We start from the raw sequence: 11507 nt of genomic DNA, 5'->3' as shown, positions 1-11507 counted from the left end.
TCGCAGGCTGCAGGTTCGTAGTTCCTGTTGTTTTTGCTCTCTGCCCCCGGTGGCTAAGGTTGGTTCAGTGGGTTGTGTAGGCTTCCTGGTAGAGGGGACTGGTGTCTGTGTTCTGATAGATGAGGCTGGATCTTATCTTTCTGTTGGGCAGGACCACATCGGGTGGTGTGTTTTGGTGTGTCTGTGACCTTATTATGATTTTAGGCAGCCTCTCTGCTAATTGGTGGGGTTGTGTTCCTGTCTTGCTAGTTGTTTGGCATAGGGTGTCCAGCACTGTAGCTTGCTGGTCGTTGAGTGGAGCTGGTCTTAGCATTGAGATGGAGATCTATGGGAGAGCTTTCACTGTTTGAGATTACATGGAACTGGGAGGTCTCTGGTGGACCAATGTCCTGAACTCAGCTCTCCCACTTCAGAGGCAAAGGCATGACACCTGGCTAGAGCACCAAGACGCTGTCATCCACACCGCTCAGAAGAAAAGGGAGAAAGAAAAAAGAGAAAGAAAAAAATAATAAAATAAGGTTATTAAAATAAAAAAATTTTTAAAAATTAAAAAGTAAGAAAGGAAAGAAAAAAAAAAGGAAGAAAGAAAGAAGAGAGCAACCAAACCAAAAAACAAGTCCACCAATGATAACAAGTGCTTAAAACTATACTAAAAAAACAACAAAACAAAACATAACAAAAAACCAAAGGGGAAAAAAAAACAAAAACGGACAGACAGAACACTAGGACAAATGGTAAAAGCAAAGCTATACAGACAAAATCACACAAAGAATCATACATATACACACTCACGAAAAGAGAAAAAGGAAAAAAATATATATATGGTTGCTCCCAAAGTCCACCGCCTCAATTTTGGGATGTTTCGTTGTCTATTCAGGTATTCCACAGATGCAGGGTACATCAAGTTGATTTTGGAGATTTAATCTGCTGCTCCTGCGGCTGCAGGGAGAGATTTCCCTTTCTCTTCTTTGTTCGCACAGCTCCTGGGGTTCAGCTTTGGATTTGGACCTGCCTCTGTGTGTAGGTCGCCTGAGGGCATCTGTTCCCACCCAGGCAGGACAGGGTTAAAGGAGAAGCTGATTAGGGGGCTCTGGCTCACTCAGGCTGGGGGGAGGGAGGGGTACGGTATACGGGGCGAGCCTGCGGCGGCAGAGGCCAGCGTGACGTTGCAACAGCCTAGGCACGCCGTGTGTTCTTCCGCGGAATTTGTCCCTGCATCACGGGACCCTGGCAGTGGCGGGCTGCACAGGCTCCCAGGAGGGGAGGTGTGGAGAGTGACCTATGCTTGCACACAGGCTTCTCGGTGGCTGCAGCAGCAGCCTTAGCGTTTCATGCCCGTCTCTGGTGTCTGCACTGATAGGCATGGCTTGCACCCATCTCTGAAGCTCGTTTAGGCAGTGCTGTGAATCCCCTCTCCTCGCGCACCCCCGAAACAGTGTTCTCTTGCCTCTTCGGCAGGTCCAGTCTTTTTCCCGTACTCCCTCCCGGCTAGCTCTGGCACACTAGCCCCCTTCAGTCTGTGTTCATGCAGCCAACCCCAGTCCTCTCCCTGGAATCTGCCCTGCGAAGCCCGAGCCTCAGCTCCCAGCCCCCACCTGTCCCGGTGGGTGAGCAGACTAGCCTCTCAGGCTGGTAAGTGTTGGTCAGCACTGATCCTCTGTGCAGGAATCTCTCTGCTTTGCCCTCCGCACCCCTGTTGCTGTGCTCTCCTCCGTGGCTCCGAAGCTTCCCCCCCACCTACTCCCCATCTCCACCAGTGAAGGGGCCTCCTAGTGTGTGGAAACTTTTCCTCCTTCACAGCTCCCTCCCAGAGGTGCAGGTCCCTTTCCTATTCTTTTGTCTCTGTATTTCCTTTTTTCTTTTGCCCTACCCAGGTACGTGGGGAGTTGCTTGCCTTTTGGGAAGTCTGAGGTCTTCTGCCAGCGTTCAGTAGGTGTTCTGTAGGAGTTGTTCCACATGTAGATGTATTTCTGATGTATTTGTGGGGAGGAAGGTGATCTCCACGTCTTACTCCTCTGCCATCTTGAAGGTCCTCCCTGACACATTACTTTTTGAGAGGTAACAAATGCTTTGAGTAATTTTCTTCAACTCACTTCAGGTCACAATTTGCTTTGCAGTTCCTTTGCATAGACCTTCTGTCTGCCCTCCTTAAGTAATACTTTTCCTTCCTCTTCTAATGGCCTTTGTGCTGGCTTTCCTGAACATAGCATTGGGATAAGGATATTTTCCCAAGATGGGAAATTTATTGAATTTATATAAATTGATGAGTACAGTTTATTGAAGAAGTTATTTATTTAAAAAAATTTTTTGGCTGCGTTGGGTCTTTGTTGCCGTGTGCAGGCTTTCTGTAGTTGCAGTGCACGGGCTTCTCATTGCGGTGGCTTCTCTTGTTGCAGAGCATGGGCTCTAGGCACCCGGGCTTCAGTATTTGTAGCATGCAGGCTCAGTAGTTGCGGCACGCAGGCCCTAGAGTGTGCGGGCTTCAGTAGTTGTGGTGCACAGGTTTAGCTGCTCCGTGGCATGTGGGATCTTCCCATACCAGGGATCCAACCGTTGTCCCCTGCATTGGCAGGCGGATTCTTAACCACTGTGCCACCAGGGAAGTCCCTGAAGAATTTTATTGTAAAAAAATACCAAAATAGACTGCTCAATAATTTAAAATTAGTGATTGATTAGTTTTTGGAGTTCTTGAACTGCAGTGATAGGCTTATAGAATTACAGTTCTTGGGGCAGATGGGTAAAGAGGAAAGTTGGTTTCTCTTCTTTTAGGTCAGAGCATGGTAATGTTCAAAAAACACAAGCAGTTGCCATAGTTATTTGTAGAAGCATCCAGAGGTCATGGTAGAAGTGACAGCAGTCACAACAGCAGGACAGAGGGCATTTGTTTCTGGAATTGCCATTGTATGAATAGTGTTTGGTGGAGTCCTCTTGTCCCAGCAAAACTGTCTGAATTGTAGTTGAGAAATACTAGGACTCCCCCTTTGGATATAAGTAAGCACCTCTGTAGCTTCTTCTTGTTCTTCCTTATTTTTTTTTTTTTTGAGTATTTGTTGTCTTTAATATGATTCCTTTATTTTTTTTTAAATTGGGGTATAGTTACTTTACAATGTCGTGGTAACTCCTGCTGCACAGTGAAGTGAACAAGCCATATGTATACACATATCCCCTCCTTTTTGGATTTCCTTTCCATTTAAGTCACCACAGAGCACTGAGTAGAGTTCCCCATGCTATACAGCACGTCCTCATTAGTTATCTATTTTATACCTAGTGGTGTATATATGTCAGTCCCAATCTCCCAATTCATCCCACCCTTCCCCTTTCCCCCGCTGGTGTCCACACGTTTGTTCTCTACATCTATGTCTCTATTTCTGCTTTGCAAATAGGTTCATCTGTACCGTTTTTCTAGATTCCACATACATGTGTTAATATATTATATTTGTTTTTCTCTTTCTGGCTTACTTCACACTGTATGACAGTCTCTGTAGCATCTTGATGAGATACTAGGGATGGGCCCCTGGAGGAAGCTGGGACTTCTATTCATCTAGGCAGGTGGGATTAATTTTACTTTGGCTAATTGATATGGCACATACTGTGACGAAATCTCTAAGTACTGTCATTGCTCCATTTATAGATGGGAAAACAAGGCACAAAGAGATTCAACATCTTGTTCAAGGTCACAGTTAATAAGGGGCAAAGACAGAATTAAACCCAGGCAGTCTGGCTAGACATTGTTTGATATGCTTTAAACAGCATTTAGTTCCAGTAAAGAGAGTGGAAGGATTACTCTGCTGTTATTCAAATAATTGCTCCAAAAGATGGAAGGAAATCATGCATGAGCTATTTACATGTTAGGGTGAGTTGGTGTCCCAGCGTGACAGGAGGGTATCTCTGGCAATTTGCAACAGGCAAGAGTCATCAAAAATATTTTGCATTTAGTCTTGGAAAAGTTGAAACTGCCTATGTACACAAAATTGAGATAATATTTATTTCGGCAAAATATTTTGAGCTTGTTCATTTTTATACGCTGAGGTTTGGAAAAGCTGACATTTTCTTAGTCTGGCCAGTTGAATCTACTTTAGTGTTAGTGTTCTCCATTTTCTAATGAAATTAAAGGTTTAGGTTAAAGGGAAGTCTTTATTAAAATAAATATTTTCACTGTAATGTTGTTTAACTTAACCAAACCAATATCCAAGTTGCTCCTGAAACACAAGCTCTGTAGATCATGAAGTTTAGGAAGGTTAAAAACATGACTGGTATTTTTGAGTCAACTCAACTCAATCTCAACTAATATGTTATTATTTTCAGTCAACTTTTGGAGCACATATACAAAATCTTAATTGCTGTTAATGTCTAGGAAGCCAGGTTGTGGCTGTTGATCCCTAATATTCATTGAGAATCAATTACTTAATATAATATACCTAAATTTTCTTCTAAACTTAATTGTAACTAAGTCATTTATGTCAGTATCCTTTCTGGGAGAGTCTGGCTCATCCAAAAGGTGGTAAAATTTCATATATCATATTTAGAGATTAAAGATTAAGCCCAAGCTAAAGTTGTAAATTTGCTCTGGCTCAACTAAAGTTGTTTGAATGAAAAGAGAAACTGTCATTTAATTTAAAATACCAGCAGGTGGAGACTATCATATGTAAAGATGTCTTCAAAATCTTTGACTCCAGTGTCCTCTCTTTCCAGAACTTTAGGCGCATCTTACCAGCCGTGTTCCCCTGGACATGATATTGGCATTTTAATGAAACATGCCCCAAACCAAACTCCACCTTCTTCTCTCAAACCTGCTCCTCCCTAGTCTGTATGCTCAATCCATCACTGAAGCTAGAAACTGCAAAACCATCATTGACTTGTATTTTGCACCTATTGGCTTTGCAAGTGAAATGGCTGAGTTTTTTTTAACGTTTTAGTTTGAAATCGTTTCCAAAGTTGCCAAAAATATCCAAAAATTTCCAAATGCCCTTCAACTAGATTGGTCACCAATTTTTAACATTTTCTCATATTTTCTTCCTCTCTTTCTCTTTCTTCCTTTCTTTCTTTTCTTTTCTTTTCTTTTCTTTTCTTTTCTCTTTCTTTCTTTCTTTCTTTTTCTTTCTTTTCTTTCTTTCTTTCTTTTTTCCTTCTTTCTTTCTTTCTTTCTTTCTTTCTTTCTTTCTTTCTTTCTTTCTTTCTTTTTCTTTCTTTCTTTCTCTCCCTCTCCATATATCTATATGCATACATATAGTCACATAAATTTTTCTATTCTGTTTGAGAGTAAGTACAGTCCTCATGCACCTTTCCCCCTAAATATTCATTGTTATTTTCTAAGTATAAGAACATTCTCCTACATAATCACAGTAAAATTTTTAGAATAAAAAATTAATATTGATACAATGCTATTATCTAATCCATAAGACCTACTCAAATTATTCCAATTGTCTCTTTAATGTCTTTTTTATCATATTTTTAGCTGGTCCAGGATGGAATTAAGAATCACACTCACACTTAGTTTTCATATCTCTTTAGTCTCTCTTGATCTGATGTGGTTCTTCAGCTTTTCTTTGTCTTTTGTGACATTGATATTTTTGGAGAATACATTCTGTTGATTTTACATCTATCAATTTGGGTTTATCTGATATTTTTAAGATTAGTTTCAGATTATATATTGTTTGGAATATAATGTAAGTGATAGTGTGTCTTTCTCAGTGTATCACATCAGGAAGCACATGGTGTCAATCTGTCTCATTATGGATGATGTTACCTTGGATTACTTGGTTAAGTTATTATTTACTTTTTCCTTCTCATTCACTTCTTTACTCTCCATGTCCAACTAGCCCTTTGGTGCTGTCAATTCTGAAAATTTCCCAAATTCAGACTTTTTCCTCCATTTTCATGGCCTTTGCTTAGATTGTTGTCTTAGCTTCCCCATTCATCTTCCAACTCTGACTCACTTCCAACCCCCCTTCCCTAATCTTGCCAAAGTTGCATTTCTGAAATACAGATTTGGCCACGAATCTCCCTGACCTTTAACAATTAAGACTTTTAATTCCACTCAACTCCTTATAGTAGCATTTCCAAATTACCTTATGTGGAACACTATTTCTTTGAAATAGCCTGTGCAAAACAGGGTTCTTTGGTCGAATAAGTGTGGGAAATTCAGTCTTTATTACCTTGTCTTGTATAGCCATGTGGATTAGTGTACTGCAGACTCTGAGAACTTCTGCAGAAAAGAAATCCAGCATTCCTCAAACTTACTTGAATAAGAATCCTTTTGTTTACCTCAGTTCACTATAAATAACCCAAGAAACAAGTGGTCTATGAAATTAACAGTTCATAAAACACTTTTTGGAAAATATTGCTGTGTAGTCCATTCTCCTTAGGAAGCTTTACAGTGAAACTCACACCTTGCCTCTCTTCTTGGCCAGCCCAAAATCTATCATTCTCTCCACCAATATTCCCTTTCTTTTATTAATCAAAAGCTACTGCTACCTCATTTCACTCCATACTCACATGTCTTGTTACTGCACAAACAGTGTCTTCTTTTTTTAAAAATTTTTATTGGGGTATAGTTGATTTACAGGGTTGTGTTAATTTCAGGTGTACAGCAAAGTGAATCTGTTATATATATACATATATCCACTCTTTTTTAGATTATTTTCCCATGTAGGCCATTACAGAGTATTGAGTAGAATTCCCTGTGCTATACAGTAGGTCCTTATTAGTTATCTATCTTATATATAGTAGTGTGTATATGTCAATCCCAATCTCCCAATTTATCCCTACCCCCTCTTATCCCCTGATAACCATAAATTTGTTTTCTACATCTGTAACTCTATTTCTGTTTGTGGATAAGTTAATTTGTACCCTTTTTTTAGATTCCACATATAAGTGATATCATGATATTTTTCTTTCTCTGTCTGACTTACTTCACTCAGTATGACAATCTCTAGGTCCATCCATCTTGCTGCAAATGCCATTGTCGGAAATGCCCTTTACTGCTCCATGTCTCTTCTGAAAACAAAACAAAAAAACGAACAGAAAGACCACATTCCTGTGTGTTCCTTTTCCTGCTTACAGAGAACACTTCAGTGGCCACATGTGTGTTTCCTTGCTCTCACACTGCACTACTTTACTTCTGATCACCATATGTGTGGTAGTTTTCCCACACCAGACAATTCTGTAACACCAGTTGGGTACCCTACAATTTACCTCAATTCTGACACTATCTACCTGGAGATTGCAGATCCCACAAGTTAAGGGCCCAGTCCCACAAGACTGCCTCTCCACGCCCCCCACTTCAGATGCCAGTCACACGTCTGGGTTGTTACCTATGCTCTGACCACTGGCTGTAAACTGGGGGACTCTACAACCTACTCCTCAGGTCAATTAATTTGCTGGAGAGGCTCAGGGAACTCAGGAACATAGTTTACTTATGAGATTACCAGTTTATTATAAAAGTCTATAACTCAGGAACGACCAGCTGGAAGAGATGAATGGGGCAAGGTATGTGAGGAGGGGCACAAAGCTTCCATGTTCTCTCTGGGCACAGCACCCTCCCTGTATCTCCAAGTGTTCAGCAACCTGGAAGCTCTTAGAACCCCATCCTTTTGAGTTTTTATGGAAGCCTCATTACCTAGGCATGATTGATTAAATCATCGGCCATTGGTGACTGATCTCAATCTCCAGCCCCTTTGTCCTCCCCAGAGGTCAGGGAGTGGGGCTGAAAGTTCCAACCCTCTAATCACATGGTTGGTTCCCCTGGCAAACTAAAGTGTGGTTGAAAAAGGCTTGTTATGAATAACTAAAGACATCTTTACCTCTATTATCACTTAGGGAATTTCAAGGATTTTGGGAGCCCTGTGCCAGGAACTGGACAAAGACCAAATATATATTTCTTACTATAAATCATATTATCAAAACCTCCCACCCCTTCTCCTGGGTCACTTACACTCCTGTTAACGACCCAGTTCAACTATTGCCTTTCTCCTGAAGTCTGCCCTGCTCTTCTTCTCTCTGCTCCCTTCATGTTCCCCTCTGTTGAGGGCTTTTTTTTTTTAGAAACTGAAAAAGAATTTATGTCTCTGTGTAAGTGAATCAAGTGGATGTACAGCAAGAAACAGCATTGAAAATCAGCTATACCCTATTATAAAAATAAATTAAAAAAAAAAAAACAGAGACAGTGACAGAGAGAGAAATTTTTTTTTTTTTTTTTTTTTTTTATTTACAGCAGGTTCTTATTACTCCTCAATTGTTGAGGGCTTAACATGCTCATGCTAATTACTTGTTGGCATGTCTGCCTCTCTCCCCACATGGTGAGCTTCTTGAGCTTATGGGCTCCTTGTACACCTTGTAAACATCACAAAATTTGGTAAGCCCTGAGTGATTGATTGTTGAATAAATGAGTGAACACAGGCTTGATATTTTCTACATACTGATGAGACTGCTGACATCAGCCATATCCAGTGATTGTATTAGATGATTGATACTGAAGGAACTTCTGTATCAAGCCGAAATTATGAGTATCCAAAATAGATTACTTCTTATCATTATTCATTCCCCTTTTCTCACATCACTTACCTTTACTTGGAAATACATGTTACAAGGTATATGAGCAAAATAACTTGACTCATTTCTTTGAATATTAATCAAAGTAGCAGGTATCAGACTTATTTCCATTTATAAGATTTGTGAATTAAGAGGTATAATCATTTTATTGCCTAGTAACCAGAGAAAACTTTGTGACATATGTGCATTTTACATTTCTGAAACATGATTTATTCTCTATAGTTTGGGAGAATATGTGAGTTTGATACATTTAGCTTTTAGGGCAAATTCTAAGCTTATAGCCACACATTTCCCAGTTTTTCTGTTCATTCAAAATGCCTTTACCAGTCTTTTTTTTTTCATTTAAGATATTTGCGTACTTAGTGCAATCTAAGAAGAAAATAAAAGATTTGGTTAGTACAGTGTATCTAGTTTCTTTGAAATGAAATTTAGAACTGGATAGCTAGTCACAATTCGTTTTGCCAGGTAAGTGCATGTTGCTGATAAGTAAACCCATTTTCTTTAACATAACGTAAACAGGTGATGACAGGTGGTGGGAAAGTGTTCTCACATCTATTCTGACTTTTATAAACACACCTATCTTGTAATATTCTTAGCCTTCGTCTTGCAGTTATAGATGTGATCCATCAGACTTTACATTTGTTCAATAGAATTGATGAAAACTGTTGTCTATGGCAACTGTGTATTCTCAACCACACGCCTTTCCACTTCAGCCCACCAAAGGATGTAATAAAAGTATATTAACTGAACAGGAAACTTGGGTCGCCTAAAAGGGTCGAGAAATGGACTCCTTCCTAATCAGAGACCTCAGAGCCTGAAAGTGCGCAACTTAGTTCCTGTCCCTTTGGAGACAATGTTAATGGGAATGAACTTTTCCACAGCAGTAGAGACACAGTGTTTTTTCCACATCGCACTCCAATTTTTTGAGAATGTGCTTGAAGTCAGATGTTGAACTAAACTCTAGATTTCTGTCTTCTATTTCAAATACATTCCACACAGATTATGGCACAAGTGAGGGGTATACCACTCAGCCTCCCCACGCACTATGATTCATAAGGAAACCCCTTTTACCGGCTGCCAACAAATCAAGAGCTTGGGAGAGCAGGGTTTGAGAGCGGGCGGATTCAGAGTGAGCTTGGGCTGGGCAGGAACACAGTGTGCATTCCAAGTTGGCAAAAGTGTGCAGTTTACAATTACAAGGCAAGGAGGAGCTGCTGATTTTGAAGAACAGTCAAAGAGGCTAATAAATACTTAGTAAATGAAGCCAAAAATTGAACAGTTCTCTCTGTTTCTCTCTCTTTCTCCCTCTCTCTCTCTCATTTCTCCAATATGTTTTCAAAACTGAGACATTAACTGTAAAATTTCCAAAGTCCCTTATTCATTGTTAATGGGCAAACCACTGTGTTATACTTAGTAATCTCTGCAGCTACACACTGATCCATCCTTAAAATTACAGCTAAACTTACAATGCTGAGCTATGTGGTGGTTTGAATCGGCATTACCATACAAGGCAGCTTTGAATTCCTCATGGTAATCTTTTGTTACTCTTTTTAAGTTTCCCTAGCAGTGCCAAACGTCTTGAACTTTGTGGAATGAATATAAACTTTATAAACATAAACCTTTGATTCCACTTTGAAATCTGTTAAATAATGCCAAAATTATATTAACAATGTACATTTCAAAATCAAAGGCCTAGATTACTTTGTTTACTTTAACCTTAGAAAACATTTGTTGTTATCTTTGGACGACTGATAATTGGGCATCGCAACAGCTGCTTTCAGGAAGAAGATTATACAACCCAGAAGCGATGCTTGGGCTGCAAAGCTGGCCTGTGTTTCTGGGTTGTTTGCAAATGTCTCAGATATTTAGAAAGTTGTCCCTTTAAAATCCCCAAAACATTGGTTAGAAACAGTTCATAATGTAAGTATGTTTCCCTTGGCACCTCAGCAGGGCAGTTCTTGTTTTCTGCTCAAAATATGAGGGATTTGGTTGAGAAACAGAAAGGGTTTTGTCTTTAGCAGGCTGACATGGGGCTGCTGCTGGCTGCATGGCCCAGAATCAATGTGATGTGGAGCGACTCCTTAAGGAGAGAACACCTTTCTTTAAAGGATGGGCTAATAAAGCTTTTGGAAGATGCAGAGGTGCATGGGAGAAATTCCTGTACAAGGGCAAACAAGCCAAAGAAAACTATTTTTATGTGGTCCTGACATAGTTTATATGAAAGGGAAGAGACATGTACTCACTATGGCAGTATGGTGAGGTAAGAATTCAAACTTTGGGGCCAGATTGCCAGAGTTCGAATTTCAGTTCTTCCCCTTCCTAACTCTGTGACTTGTGCCAAATTACATAATTCCACTGTCCTCAGTTTCCTTATCTGTCAAATGATATAGTAAAAAATACCTACCTGAAAGGTTTGTTGTAAGGATTGAGTGTATATGTATAAAACACTTAGAACAGTGACTAGCTTTGCTGTTCAAAAGAATGTTAAGGCAATTTTAAAAAGGAGAAAGTGACTACAAATGAAATTTGTTAAAAAAAGTTCCAGCCCAAATTTGCTCTCATTTAATAATGCTTGCCCCAACACACACAAGTAAGAAATGTCATTTTAAAGCTTTAAACTCTTCCTTTGGTAAAATCCTTATTAAGTACTCTGAATAAGGCTCTGTGATTATCCCGCAATGAGTTTTTTGCTGGAGATAAGTAATGGAAATTCCTATGTTCATTTTATAAGTGAAGAAGCAAGAATTATTCTCAGTCTTCGATGGGAATACTGAACTCTCCCTCTGGGATAAAACACTTTATGTCAGCAGCTTCGCCTGTAGTGCTTGCTCTGCTTTATGCTGCCATCAGTAGGAATGGGCAGAGAAGAATCCTTAACAAATATTAAATGGTGATGATGAGGATTTCACAATAATTCCCTACAGTTACTTCAAAGATTTTGCAAAACTGCAAAGGGT

At 39.8% G+C, this 11507-nt stretch overlaps 1 protein-coding gene across 4 annotated transcripts in view; it reads left to right on the top strand.

The window, feature by feature from the left end:
* The window catches only part of TFEC (transcription factor EC), a 686635-nt gene that overhangs the window by 353205 nt on the left and 321923 nt on the right, over positions 1-11507 (top strand). The window lies entirely within an intron of this gene.

Source organism: Balaenoptera borealis, assembly GCF_965194805.1.
Source record: "Balaenoptera borealis genome assembly, chromosome: 7".
Lineage (NCBI taxonomy): Eukaryota > Metazoa > Chordata > Mammalia > Artiodactyla > Balaenopteridae > Balaenoptera > Balaenoptera borealis.
Note: the sequence above shows the minus strand (reverse complement) of the source record. Positions and strands in the feature narration are given on the sequence as shown.